General features: G+C 48.2%; 1 protein-coding gene and 1 non-coding gene across 2 annotated transcripts in view; one reads left to right on the forward strand and one right to left on the reverse strand.

Annotated features, from left to right (window-relative positions):
• LOC147095103 (uncharacterized) overlaps nucleotides 1-18,531 on the forward strand; it is an 86,600-nt gene that overhangs the window by 35,492 nt on the left and 32,577 nt on the right. The window lies entirely within an intron of this gene.
• trnar-ucu (transfer RNA arginine (anticodon UCU)) lies at nucleotides 531-625 on the reverse strand. The gene is made up of 2 exons: nucleotides 589-625; nucleotides 531-566 (listed from the first exon to the last, which is right to left on the reverse strand). It is a non-coding gene; the product is annotated as a tRNA-Arg (tRNA).

The raw sequence follows: 18,531 nt of genomic DNA on the forward strand, positions 1-18,531 counted from the left end.
TGGCTAAAAGGGGAGGAATTGTATTGTATGTGCCTTTAAGAGCCCCCTGTGTACTGTAATGCTGGTAATGGCCACTCGGGCTATATAAGCCTGTATATTGTGTTGTATCAGTTAGTTCCCCTCCAGACTTTGTTCAGTAAACACCTGTGAAACCAAGTCCTGTCTTCAGTGTCTCTATTAACACACGGACACAACACTTTGCATGTATCTCTCTATCTCTCCCGAACTATTTCTTTTTTCTCTCTTTTCCCCTGATAGATTTCGCAGGCTTCCTTTAACGGCCACTGCTGATCTAACCTGTAACACCAGCAGAAAATGGTAAAGAAAGAAATAATGACTGAGGCGGCAGGGAATTCAGAAAAGTATAATGGAATGAATAAAATATTTCAAGCAGGTGCGCAGATTGAAGCTGGCCTGTTCTTCAATCACAATTCAGGCGATCTCAGTGGCCATTCCCATTCTCTGAAGGGCTTGAATGAACCAGTTGTGGCTTTGCTGCAAAATTTCACCACCGGAATCTGATTAAATAACGACTCTGGTGGGACTCGAACCCACAACCTTTGAATGACCTTTCCCAGAATCATTCACTAGAAGTCCAATGCGCTATCCATTGCACTACAGAGCCGATGACATGCTAGGGTTTCACATTACTCTATACAGGGATAGTCATTGTTCGTCAAATGCAGTAGCAAAATGCTGCGGCTGAAATCCGAAATAACAACAGAAAACGCTGGAAAAACTCAGCAGTCCAGGCAGTGTCCATGGAGAAAGAAACAGAGTTAACGTTTCAGGTCGATGACCCTTCGTCACTCCAGAATGATGCGGGACTGATTAACTTTTGTTCATGTTTCTGTCCTGGAGATACAAGTGGATTGCAGCTGTCAATCATAACAGGGTTAAGAGGGAACTTCCTGCATTAATCAAACCACCAACAGCCTCCAGCTGTCAATTAAATCTCCCCATCAGAGAGAGAGAGAGAGAGAGACTGTCAGAGAGCTTCCTGCATCCGGCCCTGAGTCTGTTACACGCACCAGCTGCTCACCCACACCCCGCTGTCAGAAACACTGAACATTTTTACCGAGACCCTTCAAATACAGTCTATAAAATGAGAAAAGATCAAAGTTCATTAAAATTCGATAGAATGGAACAAAGTTAATAAACTTTCCACCGTCACTCGGTAACCATGTTCGCCATTCCTTCAATCGGTGGAATAAATTATCGGCTGTTAGAATTTTTTTCACTGGGTTGAATAATTTTTGTGTGAGGAATGTTCCAGCGTCGTAAACCAGGGGAACGCGCCGACCGAGCTGTGCCTTGATCGCTTCTGGGCAGTCGGACAGTTCGTCCTTCATTCTGCTCTGATTCACTTTCCCAAAGCTGATCTATAGATTCTCAAATCTGCTGAATGGGTTTTCTGTTTTTGGTTCCTTTCGATTTGTCCCGCTCCCGACTGGCAATGTATTCCAGACCTCGTAGCAACCCTCCCCCTTGCATCGTGTCCCAGCCTCGATTGAAAGCGACCCACAGCAACCCCAACCTCGTCACCTATCCGCTGACAGACACACCGCGGTCACACTCTGCTTCAGTAAGATTAATGTCCAGAGCGGGTTCAAAGTCCAATTCAATTGCGAGCAGAGCGGAGCACTTGAGAGCGAAACAATTTTCCCTTTTGTACCTGTCTTCAAAAGCGCCGCACTGCTCCACCAGACAGTTCATTAGGACGATAATGTATCCTAATAAGTTTATCCCAATTCAGCCGTTCTCAGGGGTGCAGAAAGCAAAATGTGAAGATCCTGCATTGGCTGGAATCGAACCCGGGTCTAACACGGCAGGCAAAACGCCTCTGCTTGAACAAGGTAATGTCCGCACAGATCCGCGCAAGGGCGCAGTTGGAAACCTGTCTGAAAGAACATGCAGTCTGACAGAGCTCCTGTTATTACCCAACCCAGTCTGATCTACAGCCGCAGCACCGGCCACTCGCAGCTGCGATCACCGAGTGTTTAAGGCGTTGGACATGAAATCGAGCGGCATGTTTCTGCGCAGATGCGAATCCTGCTCCCAGCGCCGCTGCTTCAAGCTCTCTTCCGGAACCGGTCTGAAAGGATGGCTGATCAGCTGTGGGAGGCGGTGCTGTGCCGCCCGTCATTACTGTCAGTAACTCGTTGACTGTCAGCTGGCTGCACGTGTCCAGTGTGAAACTTGTCTGAGCGCCCAGCAGACTGACTTTAGTTTAACCATCTTTTATCTTTTAAAGATGTTTTCCAAGAGTTGCCCTGAGCAGATGGTGAGTTTCTTTCTGAAGAGCGGTTCGCCAATCCAGCTCTGAGGGAAAGTGGGTTGTGACTGGAGTCACTTGCGTAACAGGAAGTCTCGGGGCGGCAGTTTCCCTTTCTGAAGGACATCAATCAACCAGTTGAAGTTTTACTGCATAATCTCCCTGTCGAGCCCTGACCTGAAACAGGACTCGAACCCATAACTTGTCAATGCTGAATCTTGATTCACAAGTCCAATGAGATCTCCATTGCGTCACAGAGCCGATTACAACGCAGTCTTTTCATTTACCTGGCTGGTTGGTTTTTATGTTGCTCCCGTAAAGCTCGGGAATTTCGGACAATGTGGGGAAAACGTTGCGAAATCTGCGTTTTTCTGTTTAAAGGAATGTTATTTCGAAAGTGTCGATATGCTGTAAGAATAACCAGTAATAATAAATGGGGCGCCTTCAGAATTTGAACCTGGGACCTCTTGCATTTCAACTTTTAAATCCCAAAGCGAGATTCATACTCCAAGATCAACCAGCCGTCGAGCAAGTGCCTTTACCCTCACAAGAGCATAAGAAATAGGGGCAGGCCATTCGGCCCCTCGAGCCTGCTCCGCCATTTCATAAGATCATGGCTGATCCGATTTTCGCCGCAACTCCACTTTCCTGCCCGCTCCCCATGACCCTTGACTCCCATGTTGCTCAAAAATCTGTCTATCTAAGCCTTGAACATATTCAATGATTCAGCTTTGGGGTAAAGAATTGCAAAGATTCACGATCCTCTAAGAGAAGAAATTCCTCCTCATCTCCGTCTTAAATGTAAGAAGTCACACAACACCAGGTTATAGTCCAACAGCTTTACTTGAAATCACAAGCTTTCGGAGCGCTGCTCCTTCGTCAGGTGAAGTGGAGAAATGCATAAAGACACAGCTTATATAGTCAGAGAATCATGTCAGATATTTACAGGTAATGTTTCCAACTGCCATTTATCACACCTCGGCAGAGAGATAATCACAGCAATCAAAGGTGTGAATGGTGTCCAAACAGGTCAGTCAGGAAAACATTACATCAAAGAACAATGAGATGGGGTCACAAGGGGTCAAATATTGCAGATGCTGGGGTCTGTATGAAAAACAAAAAAACAGAAAAAAAACATTTTTTTTGCTGGAAATCACAGCAGGTCCGGCCGCATCTGTGTAGAGAGAACAAGCCAATGTCGACTCGAGTCTGGATGACCCTGCATCAGGTGGGGTTACATGTAGCGTGACATGAACCCAAGATCTCGGTTGAGGCCGTCCTCATGGGTGCGGAACGTGGCTATCAGTTTCTGCTTGACGATTTTGCGTTGTCGTGTGTTTTCGAAGGCCGCCTTGGAGAATGCTTACCCGAAGCCGTCCCCTATGGACAAGCCCTGCGAATACACAGGACCTGCTCAGACGAGGAGGAACGCGATGGACACCTACAGACACTGAAAGACACCCTTGTAAGAACGGCATATGACGCTCGACTCGTCAATCGACAGTTCCAACGGGCCACAGCGAAAAATCGCATAGACCTCCTCAGAAGACAAACACGAGAAACAACCAACAGAGTACCCTTCGTCATCCAGTACTTCCCCGGAGCGGAGAAACTACGCCATGTTCTTCACAGCCTTCAACATGTCATTGATGACGATGAACACCTCGCTAAGGCCATCCCCACGCGTCCACTACTCGCTTTCAAACAGCCGCCTTACCTCAAACAAACCATCGTTCGCATCAAATTACCCAGCTTTCAGGAGAACAGCGACCACGACACCACACAACCCTGCCACAACAACCTCTGCAAGACATGCTAGATCATCAACACAGATACCATCATCACATGTGAGGACACCACCCACCAGGTACATGGTACATACTCATGTGACTCGGCCAACGTTGTCTACCTCATACATTGCAGGAAAGGATGCCCCAGAGCATGGTGCATCGGCGAGACCATGCAGACACTGCGACAATGGATGAACGGACACCACACAACAATCACCAGGCAGGAGAGTTCCCTCCCAGTCGGGGAGCACTTCAGCAGTCAAGGACATTCAGCCTCCGATCTTCAGGTAAGCATTCTCCAAGGCGGCCTTCGAGACACACGACAACACAAAATCGTCGAGCAGAAACTGATAGCCATGTTCCGCACCCACGAGGACGGCCTCAACCGAGATCTTGGGTTCATGTCATGCTACATGTATCCCACCTGACACAGGGTCATCCAGACTCGAGTCGACATTGGCTTGTTCTCTCTACACAGATGCGGCCGGACCTGCTGTGATTTCCAGCAAAAAAAATGTTTTTTGCCTGTTTTTTTGTTTTTCATACAGACCCCAGCATCTGCAATATTTGACCCCTTGTGACCCCACCTCATTGTTCTTTGATGTAATGTTTTCCTGACTGACCTGTTTGGGCACCATTCACACCTTTGATTGCTGTGATTATCTCTCTGCCGAGGTGTGATAAATGGCAGTTGGAAACATTACCTGTAAACATCTGACATGATTCACTGACTATATAAGCTGTGTCTTTATGCATTTCTCCACTTCACCTGACGAAGGAGCAGCGCTGCGAAAGCTTGTGATTTCAAATAAAGCTGCTGGACTATAACCTGGTGTTGTGTGACTTCTTACATTTGTCCACCCCAGTCCAACTCCGGCATCTCCACACCGTCTTAAATGGGCCACCCCTTATTCTGAGGCTAGGCCCTCTCGTTCTAGATTCCCTGATGAAGGGGAACATTCACTCTAAATTTACCCTGTCCAACCACCTCAGAATCTTATATGTTTCAATAAGATCTCCTCTCATTCTTCTAAATTCCAATGAGTATAGGCCCAACCTGCTCAAACTTTACTCATAAGACAACCCTTCCATCCCAGGAATCAACCCAGTGAACCTTCTCTTAACTGCCTCCAATGCAAGTGTATCCCTCCTTAAATAAGGGGGCCAAAACTGTACACAGCTCTCTAGGTGTGTTCTCACCAGCGCCCTATACAGTTGTAGCAAGACTTCCCTACTTTTATACTCAATCCCCCTTGAAAAATGGCCAGCATTCCATTTGCCTTCCTAATTACTTGCTTCACCTGCAAGTTAACGTTTTGTGTTTCATGTACGAGGACAACCAAATCCCTCTGTACCACCGCATTCTGTTGTCTTTCTCCATTTAAATAATATTTTTCTTTTCTATTCTTCCTACCAAAGTGGATAACTTCACATTTTCCCACATTATATTCCATCTGCCAAATTCTTGCCCACTCACTTAACCTATCTATATCCCTTTGCAGACTCATTATGTTCTCCTCACAACTTGCTTTGTATCATCTGCAAAATTGGCTACAATACACTCGCTTCCTTCATCCAAGTCATTAATATAGATTGAAAATAGTTGAGGCCTCAGTACTGATCCCTGTGGTACGCCACTAGTTACAAATTACCATCCTGAAAATGACCCATTTGTCCCGACTCTCTGTTTTCTGTAAGTTAGCCAATTCTCTATCCTATCTAATATATTACCCCAACACCACGAGCTCTTATCTTATGCAGTAACCTTTTATGTAGCACCTTGTCGAATGCCTTTTGGAAATCCAAATACACAACATCTACTGGTTCCCTTTATCCACCCTGCTCGTTACCTCCTCAAAGAACTCTAATAGATTTATCAAACATGATTTCCCTTTCATAAAACACCTGTTTGATTGTATTATGATTTTCCAAATGTCCTGCTACTACTTCCTTAATAATGGATTCGAGCATTTTGCCCATTGCAGATGTTAGGCTAACTGGTCTATAGTTTCCTGCATTCTGTCTCCCTCCTTTTTTGAATAAGGGAGTTACATTTGCGGTTTTCAAACCCGCTGGAACCTCTCCAGAATCCAGGGAATTTTGAAAGATTACAACCAATGCATCCACTATCTTTGCAGTCACATCTTTTAAGACCCTAGGATGCAGGCCATCAGGTCCAGGGGACTTGTCAGCCTTTAGACCCAAAAGTTTGCCTGACACTTTTTCTCTACTGATAGTGATTGTGTTAAGTTCCTCCCTCCATTTTGCCCCTTGATCTTCTACTGTTACTGGGATGTGGATTTAGGAAAAGATGATCACATTTCCAATTAATGAACAGGGGCGCTGCGAGCTGGGATCTCACCTGCGCAGAGAAAACTAATGGATCTTTGAACACAACACCTTAACAACTCAGGCAACCCAGCTGAAATCGCACTCTTTTTAAAAAGACTAACGCACAGAATGATCCGGGACTGTGAGCACACCCAGTTTAAACAGACACAGAATGATCCGGGACTGTGAGCACTCCCGGTTTAATCAGACACAGAATGATCAAGGACTGTGAGCACTCCCGGTTTAATCAGACAGAGAATGATCCAGGACTGTGAGCACTCCCGGTTTAAACAGACACAGAATGATCCAGAACTGTGAGCACTCCCGGTTAAACAGACACAGAATGATCTGGAACTGTGACCATCCCGCTTTAAACAGACACAGAATCATCCGGGACTGTGAGCACTCCCAGTTTAAACAGACATAGAATGATCCAGGACTGTGAGCACTCCCGGTTTCAACAGGCACAGAATGATCTGGGGCTTTGAGCACTCCCAGTTTAATCAGGCACAGAATGACCCGGGACTGTGAGAACTCCCGGTTTAAACAGACACAGAATGATCCAGGACTATGGGCACACCCAGTTTAATCAGGCACAGAATGACCCGGGACTGTGAGAACTCCCGCTTTAAACAGACATAGAATGATCCAGGACTGTGAGCACTCCCAGTTTAAACAGACATAGAATGATCCAGGACTGTGAGCACTCCCGGTTTCAACAGGCACAGAATGATCTGGGGCTTTGAGCACTCCCAGTTTAATCAGGCACAGAATGACCCGGGACAGTGAGAACTCCCGGTTTAAACAGACACAGAATGATCCGGGACTTTGAGCATCCCTTTTAAACAGAGACAGAGTGATCCGGGACTGTGAGCACTCCCAGCTTAAACAGGCTCAGAATGATCCGGGACTGACAGCACATCCCTTTTAAACAGATGCATAAGGATCCGGGACTGACAGCACATCCCTTTTAAACATATGCATGAGGATCCGGGACTGACAGCACATCCATTTTTAACAGACACAGAATGACCCGGTACTGGAAATCAGAAATAAAAACAGAGAATGCTGGAAACACTCATCAGGTAAGGCAGCATCGTGGAGCGAGAAACAGAATTAACGTTTCAGGTCAATGACCCTTTGTCAGAACTGAAACAAGTTAAAGAAGAGAGATTATTAAGCAAGTGCAGAGGCAGGGAAAGGGAGGAGGGGAGAAAAGAACACAATGGAAGGTCTGTGATAGGGTGGAAGGCAGGAGAGATTAAATGACAAAAGGGATGGTGGTAGAAGGCAAAAGGAGATGGTAATGGGACAAGTTAGAAACAAAAGATGAGTCTAGATTAGGTTTAAATGGCAATGGCAGAATCATCAACAGCTCCCATGTGAGAGGCAAAAGCCAAGAGAAAAATAATAGGGGCAGAGGTTATGGTCTGAAAATGTTGAACACGATGTTGAGTCCAGAAGGCTGTAAAGTGCCTAATCGAAAGATGAGGTGCTGTTCCTCGAGCTTACGCTCAGCTTCATTGGAACAGTGTAAGAGCCCGAGTCCAGAGAGGTCAGAGTGGGAATGGAGTGGAGAGTTAAAGTGACAGGCGACCAGAAGCTCGGGGTCACCCTTACGGACTGAACGGAGGTGTTCTGCAAAGTAGTCACCCAATCTGCATTTGGTCTCCCCAGTGTAGAGAAGACCGCATCGTGAGCAGCGAATACAGTATACTAAATTGCAAGAAGTACAAATAAATTGCTGTTTCACCCAGAACGAGTGTTTGGTGCCCTGGTCAGTGGGAAATGAGGTTGGTAAAATTGCAGGTGTTGCATCTCCTGCGCTTGCACAGGAAGGTGTCATGGGGAGGGGAGGGGCTGCTCTGTGTGATTGAACAGTGGACCAGGGTGTTGTGGAGCGCGTGGTCCCTTCGGAATGCTGAAAAGGGAGGGGAAAATGTGTTTGGTGGTGGGATCACGATGGAGGTGGAAGAAATGGAGGAGGATGATCTGTTGAATGTGTAGGCTGGTGGGGTGAAAGGTGAGGACAAGGAGAATCCTATCGTGGTTCTAGGAGGGAGGGGAAGGGGTGAGATCAGAAGTGTGGGAAATGGAATGGACATGGTCAAGGGCCGTGCCAACCATGGTAAAGTGGAATCTTCGGTTGAGGAAAGATAAAGACATATCGGAAGCACGAGTATGGAAGGTGGCATTGTCAGAACAGATGCAACGGAGTGGGAGGAAATGGGAGAATGAGATCGAGTCCTTACAGGAAGCGGGGTGGGAGGAAGTATAGTCCAGGTAGCTGAGAGAGTCAGTGGGCTTATAGTGGATATTTGTCGACATCCTATTCCCAGAAATGGAGGCAGAGAAGTCGAGGAAGGGAAGAGACGAGTTGGAGATGGACCAAGTGAAGGTGAGGGAAGGGTGGAAATTGTAAGCAAAGTGAATGAAAAAGAGGTGAGGGAGGGCACCTGAGTATGACTGGAACAAAGAATGTTCCACATATCCCAGGAAAAGGCAGGCATAGCTGGGATACATGTGGGTCCCACAGCAACACCTTTAATTTGGAGGAAGTGAATGGAGTCAAAGGAGAAGTTGTTCAATGTGAGAAGAAGATCAGCCAGGGGGAGGATGGTGGTGGTGCATGGGGACTGGTTGGGCCTCTGTTCAATGAGGAAGCGGAACGCCCTCAGGCCATCCTGGTGGGGAATGGAGGTGTAGAGGGATTGGACGTATATAGTCAAAAGGGGATGATTGGGACCAGGAAACTGGAAACTGTTAAAGTGACAGAGGGCATCGGAAGAGTCGCAGATGTAGTTGGGAAGAGACTGGACAAGAGAAGAGAAAATAGGCTTGAGATAGGAAGAAATCAGTTCCATGCAGAAAGAACAGGCTGAAACGATGGGTCTACCAGGGCAGCCCTGTGTGGGTCTTGGGAAGGAGGGAGAAGCGGGCTGTGCAAGGGTGGGGGGACTATGAGGTTGGAGGCCATGGAGAGAAGATCTCCAGAGGAGATGAGTCGAGTGACTGTCTTGGAAACAATGGTTTGATGTTCGGTAGTGGGGTCATGATCTAGGGGGAGATAGGAGGAGGTGTTGGAGTGTTGCCGTTCAGCTTCCGCAAGGTAGAGGTCAGTTGGACAAACAACTGCAGCACCCTTGTCAGCAGGTTTAATGACAATGTTGGGGTGGAGCTGAGAGAATGGAGTGCTGCAAGTTCAGAGGAAGGTAGGTTGGAGTGAGTGAGGGGAGCAGAGAAATTGAGATGGCCGATGTCAGGCCGGCAACTCACAATGAAAAGATCGAGAGAGGGTAAGAGGCCAGAGGGAGAGGTCGAGGTACAATGAGAAATCTGAAAATGGGAGAAAGGGTCCACTATGAGGAGGGAAGTCTCCTGGTCAAAGAAGTGGGCACGGAGACGAAGGTAATGGAAAAGGAGCTCAGCGTCGTGCCGAGCACGAAATTCATTGAGGTGGGGGAGTAAGGGGATGAAGCTTAGGCCTTTGCTGAGGACTGATCGTTCAAGGTTAGAGAGGGGCAGGTCAGAGGGGATAGAGAAAACACAGCAAGGGGGTGAGATTGGAAGAAGTGATGTCAGAGGAAAGTGAAGGGGATGAAGCATCCCCAGGGACGTTGGTGTCTAAGAGTTGTTGAAGCTCGCGATCCTCGACACCTGAAAGGAAGATAAAATGTTTTCTTGTTGGAGCTGCGGACGAGGCGAAGGATGAAGTGGGACTGTGGGCCAGGCCAGCTCTGAGATAGAGTGAGTCGGTGCTGCTGAAGGGAGAGGTGGAGAGCGTGCATGTGGTGGCGCCTGGCGTGGAGCGCGGATCTCAGGCTGTGGCCAGAGCCTTGGGTGGAGGAACGCTGAATATCTGGGCGATATCTGTAATCCCGGGTGGATCCGGGACATGAAGGGGGGGATTTCAGTGGGGATCCCGGTGGAATAAGTGGGAGCCGGAGACAGTTGCTGAGGAAGGAGATGGGGCTGTGAGAGCCAGTCTGGCAGATGCCTGATCAAAGACCAGAAGGGAAACAGAAAACAATGGAGATGAAGAGGGTCAAAGAAACAAAGGGGAATCCCGCCCGTCAGAGAGACCAGCAGAACATCTTCAAGGCGGGCATTGCTGGGGGAGAAGCGGTGGTGAATTAAACACTGACATTACAGCCAAACACTGCGGCTGTTGCAATCGGAGCTGAACACAGAGAGAGCTGGCAACACTCAACGGCTCAGGCAGCCTCTGTGGGGACAGAAGCTTCAGTTCCAAGACCAATCGGAGCCTCAGGCCACTGTCCGACCACCAGCTTGCTCGGCAAATCAGAGCGCAGCCCAGACCGCCGCGGACCAATCACAGCGTGGCTCTTACCCACCCCACTCACGCCACCCGCAGGCCAGCTGACGGACAGCTGATTTAACCAATCGACAAGCGCCCCGCCGCGCTTCGACCAATCGTAACACAGCCGTGCGGTTAACGTCCCGCCCGGCATCATTGCGTCATTAAACGTAATGCGTCATTTCGTAATTCCGCTGTGACGCAAGGACGAGTCGCTGCTGGTCCCCGGAACCAATGATAGAGCGAGACAGCGCTCTTAAAGCGGAGTCGCATTCTGAATTACGGTTATTTCAGTGATGACCATTCAAGCGGGAACCGGACTGCGGAAAGTCAGAGGGTGAGAGAGGCGGAAATCGGGAAAGAGGAAGGGGTGAATAAATGTGGGGAACGTGGTGTAGCTTCCAAAAGTTCTTATAATAATTTGTCGGTGACTACACAAATCACTCTGGGTACAGTATATTGTGTTTTAGTAAAACAGGTATATTAAGCATTGAACATGCAGCACAAAGAATTAATACTTAACAAGGAGATAGTCACAGTTTTGTTCTTTTGTGCCTTGGCATTCCTTCCGAGTGAATGTGGTGCGGTCTCTTTATTCTCCTGCTGTTTTCTCATAGAAACATAGAAACATAGAAGATAGGAGCAGGAGTAGGCCATTCGGCCCTTCGAGCCTGCTCCACCATTCAATGAGATCATGGCTGATCATCCAAATTCAGCACCCTGTCCCTGCCTTCTCCCCATATCCCTTGATCCCTTTAGCCTTAAGAAATATATCCAACTCTTTCTTGAATATACTTAATCAAATCAATCAAATCAACTTTTATTGTCATTGTTAGTGCACAAGTGCAATACAACGAAATGTAGGCTTGCGGCTCCCGAGAGTGTACAATTTGGATTAGGACACTTAAACATTCAACATACATTTATACATTTGGCTTGCAGTATATTAGCATAAATATGACAATAATAAAGTGCATTGGCAGATGTGCAGGCTTTAGTGTTTATTTGTGGAGTTCAGTAGGATGACAGCCCTGGGAAAGAAGCTGTTCCTAAATCTGGTCGTACGGGTGCGAATGCATCTGTAGCATCTTCCAGATGGTAGGAGGGCGAACAGACTGTGGCTGGGGTGGGTAGGGTCTTTGATGATGGACCGTGCCCTCCGTAGGCAGCGTTTCTGATATATATGCTCTATGGTCGGTAGCCGGGTGCCGGTAATGCGTTGGGCAGTTTTGACTACCCGCTGCAGGGCTTTCCGGTCATGGGAGCTACAGCTGCCATACCATACCGTGATACCGTGAACTGGCCTCAACCGCCCTCTGTGGGAGAGAATTCCACAGGTTCACCACTCTCTGGGTGAAGAAATTCCTCCTCATTTCAGTCCTAAATGGCTTACCCCTTATCCTTAGACTATCAGAAACATCCTTCCTGCATCTAGTCTGTCCAGGCCTGACAGAATTTTATAGGTTTCGATGAGATCCCCTCTCAATCTTCTAAACTCCAGTGAGTATAAGCCCAATCAACACAATCTCTCCTCATACATCATTCCTGCCATCCCAGGTATCAGCCTGGTGAATCTTTGCTGCACTCCTTCCATGGCAAGAACGTCCTTCCTCAGGTAAGGTGACCAAAACTGCACACAATACTCAAGGTGCGGTCTCACCAAGGCCCTGTACAACTGCAGCAAGACATCCTTGTTCTTGTACTCGAACCCTCTTGCTACGAAGGCCTACATACCATTTGCCTTCCTAACTGCCTGCTGCACCTGCATGCTTACCTTCAGCGACTGGTGTACAAGAACACCCAGGTCTCTTTGCACTTCCCCTTCTCCCAATCTATTGCCATTCAAATAATAATCTGCCTTACTGTTTTTGCCACCAAAGTGGATAACCTCACATTTATCGACATTATAGTGCATTTGCCATGTTTCTGCCCAATCACCCAACCTGTCCAAATCGTGCTGGAGTTTCACGACATCCTCCTCACAGCATACCCTCCCACCCAGCTTTGTGTTGTCTGCAAATTTGGAGATATTACATCCAATTCCCTCGTCCAGATCTTTAATATATATTGTGAACAGTTGGGGTCCTAGGACCGATCCTTGCGGTACCCCACTAGTCACTGCTTGCCACTCGGAAAACGCCCCGTTTATTCCAACTCTTTGCTTTCTGTCCGCCAACCAGTTCTCTATTCAAGTCAATACCTTGCCCCCAATCCCATGTGCCTTAATTTTGCACGCTAATCTCTTATGCGGGACCTATCCAAAGCCTTCTGAAAGTCCAAATACACCACATCCACTGGTTCTCCCTTATCTATTTTACCAGTTACATCCTCAAAAAATTCCAGTAGATTAGTCAAGCATGATTTACCTTTTGTAAATCCATGTTGCCTTTGTCCGATCCAGTCACTGCTTTCCAAGTGCTCTGCTATTACATCATTTATAATGGACGCTAGCATTTTCCCCACTACCGATGTCAAGCATACCGGTCTATAATTCCCTGCCTTTTCTCTACCACCTTTTTTGAATAGTGGGGTAACATTAGCTACCCGCCAATTCATGATATGTACAACTGCAGCAAGACATCCTTGTTCTTGTACTCGAAGCCTCTTGCTACGAAGGCCAACATACCATTTGCCTTCCTAACCGCCTGCTGCACCTGCATTATTAACTTCAGCGACTGGTGTACAAGAACACCCAGGTCTCTTTGCACTTCCCCTTCTCCCAGTCTATTGCCATTGAAATAATGGGAGGGTATGCTGTGAAGAGGATGTTGTGAAAATCCAGCACGATTTGGACAGGTTGGGTAATTGGGCAGAAACATGGCAAATGCACTATAATGTGGATAAATGTGAGGTTATCCTCTTTGGTGGCAAAAACATGAAGCTCCTTCAACTCTGATTCTGGGTTCGCGCTGCCATCGGTGTTCAATATCCATATCTATATACATTTTATCTTCCTTTGTCTACGTGACTACAAACAGCTATCTGACACCTGGTACATGTTTTATGACCTTGTTGATCCCACTAGATCTCGCTTTGTGCATTTTAAAGGGCCCTTTATCTTTAGTTGTTCTTTCCAAAGACCATTTCCCAAGATGTTGTCTAAAGAGTCTGTCCATTTTATAGTGGTATCACTGAGGGGTGCCTTAAATTCCTCTCTCTCTTCTCTTCTCTTATCTCTTTGCGATCACCTTACTGAATACCACATATCTGACAGTCTCCATAAACCTAGAATTACATTCCATTACTTCAGTAATTGAAAACAGAGCGAGTTTCAGTCAGGTTGGCATAATTTCCCATCCTGCTTTTCTCTCAGCCATTCGCCGTTTTATACAGGGTTTTAGGCTTTTAACATACAATTTCACATATTATAGTTATACAAAAATGTTTACTAATCATACAGATTGTAAGATTCGAACTTTTCATTAATAATCACGCGGTAAAATAGGGTTAATAAGACAGTTTTATTGACCAAAAGAAGCTTGTACAGAGAAACCTTTGATAAAAGGGCACACAAAATGGCCGCCGGACCTCGTGACCAGCTTCTGGGACCATTTGAATTTCTGTTACTGCAAGCCAGACAGGCTTGTGGATTGAGGACATTAAGCCCGCGAAAACCAGTTTCGGGAAGCCGAAACTCATGGAACTGAGCATACATATTGATTAGATTATAAGTACAGGACAGTTTTGGGTAGCAGGATGAGGCCCATCAAGAAATGGGCAGACAATTGAACGAACACTTAAACCCATTTACTGTACAAAGAAAAGCCGTTTAACAGCCATCAAGGGCAATCACCAGACCGATCAATTTACAAACCAAGTTACGGTGACAAAGCAAAGACATTATCGGCCCAGGAAGGCCAGTTAAGCTATCACTGGCTCCCGTTACGAAGACAAAACGCCCCTGCAGAGAATTCTGCCCACCAAAAATATTACAAAGACAGGACTATGATTTGGCGGGAGATAAGAATGTCCCAAAAAGGTATAACTGTGGATTGAAAGGTCCATCAGTAGCTTCACTTCGGTTTTCATTTCTTCAACGCTTCGGGACAGACTCTTCGGTTAAGGCAGCACTTCGGTTTCGGAACGTGGTCGGTGTTCGGCCAGGCAAGGCTCGGCCACGACGGGAAGATGACGAGGGTGGCCCGGGCACTTTTGTCGGGAGATCATCGATGACCCAGGCCGAAGGAGAAGACACCCTTGGGAAAAACGACAATCCAGGCCGGAGAAAAAGGACACTCCAGGCCCAGCACTCCAGTGCCTCAACATCCCATCGGTAACGGATTCTCACAGGTGCATCCAGTTCTTAAAGTCACGTCGGTAACGGATCCATCCATGGCGAGTGCTCACCAAGGCTGTACCAGCTGCCTACATCGCGGGAGAACCAAGAGGAAAACAAGCTGCACCAGAAGTTTCCAAATCCATGTGACGACGGAAAGCTGTGCCAAAAAGACTGCAAACCCCTTTTCGCAATTCTGAAAGTGGTGAGCATGATCCCGAGTTCCTCAAGTCGAAACTTAGTTAGGTCTAGGGGAGGGGGTTAAGGGTAGTTGTAATGTGTCACCCCTTTTACGATGTGCCGTGTGTTCCCCATTTCCATAGAGTTAAGTTCATAGATGTGTGCATGCTTGTAGTAGCTTTAATCTGTGCTTATGACATGTATTTTATAATGCTGCAAACTGTTTAATAAAGGCATCCATTTCGTGCTATTCAACCTGGTCTATTGAGTTTTTCTCTGCACTACAGTTCCCTGCACCTAAGTCCAAGGTCTAGAACCGTAGGGAAGAGTGGGTCGAACCACTCAAGGGTAATTATTGCAAGAAGCCTGGCAGGAGACCAGAGCAAGCAAGAGTAACCCCCTGCAGAGATGGCGACTGCGGCAGGACCTTGGCAGCAGGAATGTAGTTTTTTAGATCAAGGTCTGAATAAACGAAATGTGATGGATGAGAGAATAGCGGATTATGTTTTTGGGAAGGTAAACCTTACAAAACAGTGGATATCTGACCTATTAAGAGATAGGCGCCCGCTGGACGCAGCCATCAAGTGGACAGAAAGCAAAGAGCACAAAAGATCTGTAGAGAAGGCGGTCTGGCTGATGTGCTACAAGAAGAAAGTCCAGCTTTTGGACCAAGTCGTTGTAGCACAGACAGCCCAGATAAAAGGGTTACTAGCAGAAGTAGAGGAAAAGGTTGTGGGAGGTCAGAAACTGATTGAATCGCTTAACGCACTGAATCAGGAACGCCAATCCGTAACTCACCACCATGAGACCAGGATAGATTACTTGGAGTGTCAGGTCATTGAGGCCAAGGCCAGTGAAGATAGGATGAGAGATAGATGTTTCCGCCTAGCTAAGCAGGTAGAGACACAGGAGGAAAGTATTCTGGGAGCTAGGGCAGCATACAAGATGGCCATGGAGGATAGGTCTGAGAACACCGACCATAGCGCTTGCCACAGGGAGCTAGAGGACCTGAGAATGGCCCTAGCGAAGGCAAACGGATTGGTGTGCCTCATAAACCCACCAGCGAGCCAGCTAGTGTTAGCCAAGGAATCCAAAAGACCGATTCCGCAAGAGGCAGTTGGGGTACCAACCCCCGAGCCCTCGGCACCTCCCACCTATACTGAGTCTCGGACTCCGGGGAAGGAAACGGTGAAGTTAGACAAAGAGTTTCATGAGGTAGAGCAACCCCAGGTAGCAGAGTCGGGGCCGGCGCCAATGTGTCCAACTCGACACCGGAGGCTCGGTCCGGGCGTAGTGGATGGCGAGGATGGACCCCTCGTGAATCAGATCATAATGCCCCACAGCACACAACAGCTGAGGGCAATGATAAGTCACATCCCAAAACTCTCCGAGTCAGGAGATCCCTCCGTCCATTTTAGGGACGCAGAGCAGACCGCAGCAGTTAATGACTGCGATGGGGTTGAACAGTCCAAAATGCTGCTGTTCTCCCTGGACAGCTTGCCCCTCCAGTGTCTCCCTGACGAGAGCAAGAGAGGGCACACGGCATATGAGGAGTTACGGGACGAGATCCTGGAGATTATAGGGAAGGGTGACGGAAGTCCGTTCCTCCGATTGGAAAGGACGATACAGCTAGAGGGAGAACCCCCACAGGTTTTCGCCGGAAGGTTGTGGCCAGTGTATCGGCGCAGCTGCCCGGGCGGGCCGGCCCGGGCCGGGCTGAATAATGACCAAAAGGCTCATTGGCTCCGGTGCCTGGTCGCCAATTGCTTGCCACAGGTGAGGGAGCAGGCCAAAACATGGTTTGACCCCACTAACCCCCGCTCCACAGAAGAGTTAGTACTTGATCAGCTCACGATAGGTTACAGGAACAACAAGAGTAGGGATGTGCCTTCCTCAAAGGGAAAGGTGCATGAGGCGAGGCCTGCAGCTCCTGCTAAAAAGGAATGGCATCAGGAGGGGAATCGCCCTCCCCAAGCCAAGAGTAGTTGTTACGGGTGTGGGAAGGAGGGTCATTGGCGCCGGGACTGTAAAAATCCCTGGAAGGATTTAAAGGGAAAAACTCCCTCAGCCCCAGCCCAAACGCCCATCCGGGAGAAAGGAGCCGATGTGTCGATCCATCCCGATGCGATTGAGTCGGTTTTAGAGGCAATGCGGTCTCTAATGACCTCGCAGGGGAAGGTGGCAGTCACCAACGGCCCTGTTGCTCCCCCAGCCCCAACCGCTGTGCCCAATTGACTAGAGCCAGCGCAGCCTGTCGACCTGTGTCCCCTAGAGAGACATGCACAGGAAGAGACCTCCTGTATAATGGAGGAATACCTGCGGTGTCAGGTTGCGGAGGCTAAGTTAGTTGAGCAGGCTTTAAGGGAGGAGAACGCTAGGTTAACAGTGAAGGCTGGCAGTTTAGAGGGTCAGCTAAGGGTTTTTGAAATGGTTCATGACCAGTGTAAGCTGTTTAAGCCGGGTGCACAAGGGTCAACAACAGGGGCCAGGTCTGAGGACAAAAATCCTCAGCCTGCGACAGAGTCACAGACCACACAGGCTGGAACAGTAGCCTGCGTGAAGGGAGGAGTCATCCCATCGGACTGGGAGGTCTCCCCTCTATTTTGGGATTCGGAGGAGGAAGAGCCTGAACAGCTCGAATACGCCCTTGACCCAATCACGGAGGAGGAAGAGTCGGAGGACGAAGGTCCCACCCTCGACTCAAGCTTAGGGGAGGTAGGGATTGGGGGCGGAGACTCACCACCTGTAGGGACAGGTGAGGTGGAGTCGGATGCCACAGATCCCGGCCCCAGGGGGGCGGAGCCTGAGGAAAGGGAGCCGGAGCCGGCAGCTGTGGTGGGACCACAGGCTGTGACAGTGAATGTCCCAATCCCCGGTCCGTCAGCCCTGGGAGCCTCGCCCAAGGCGCCCCCTCGTAGGTCGGTTCGGACGCCTCAGCCCAGAAAGACTTGGCCAGATTCTCCATATTTTCCCCAACCTCGGTCCAGGGTAGCCCCAGGAAGGCACAGTTCCCGTTCAGCAGCGACAGGCTGCGGGGGATCAAAGCCGAAGGTCAGTGCAGCCCTCACAGGAATTAGGTACGCCGCCCGAAGGAGGGCGGCGCTGTACATAGGTTTAGGTATGTTTAAGTTTAGGTTTAGGTAAGTTAAGCTAAGTAATTTTAATGTTAGTTTAAGGTATGCAAAGTTTAAGATGATGGGGATGTTTTAATAGGTAGTTTTCGAAGCCTGCCCAGTATGTGTGTTTGTTTGGAAGCAGGGTCAGGGGACCCGGACGTCAGTTTAATTAGGCCAGCACCTATTGGGAGCCTGGCTACATCATCTTATCGGTTACAGAAACCAGGAATACAGTGGAGAGGATT

The sequence above is a fragment of the Somniosus microcephalus genome, unplaced genomic scaffold (assembly GCF_052327205.1).
Source record: "Somniosus microcephalus isolate GS21.2 unplaced genomic scaffold, FLI_Smic_1.0 unresolved_chr1, whole genome shotgun sequence".
NCBI lineage: Eukaryota > Metazoa > Chordata > Chondrichthyes > Squaliformes > Somniosidae > Somniosus > Somniosus microcephalus.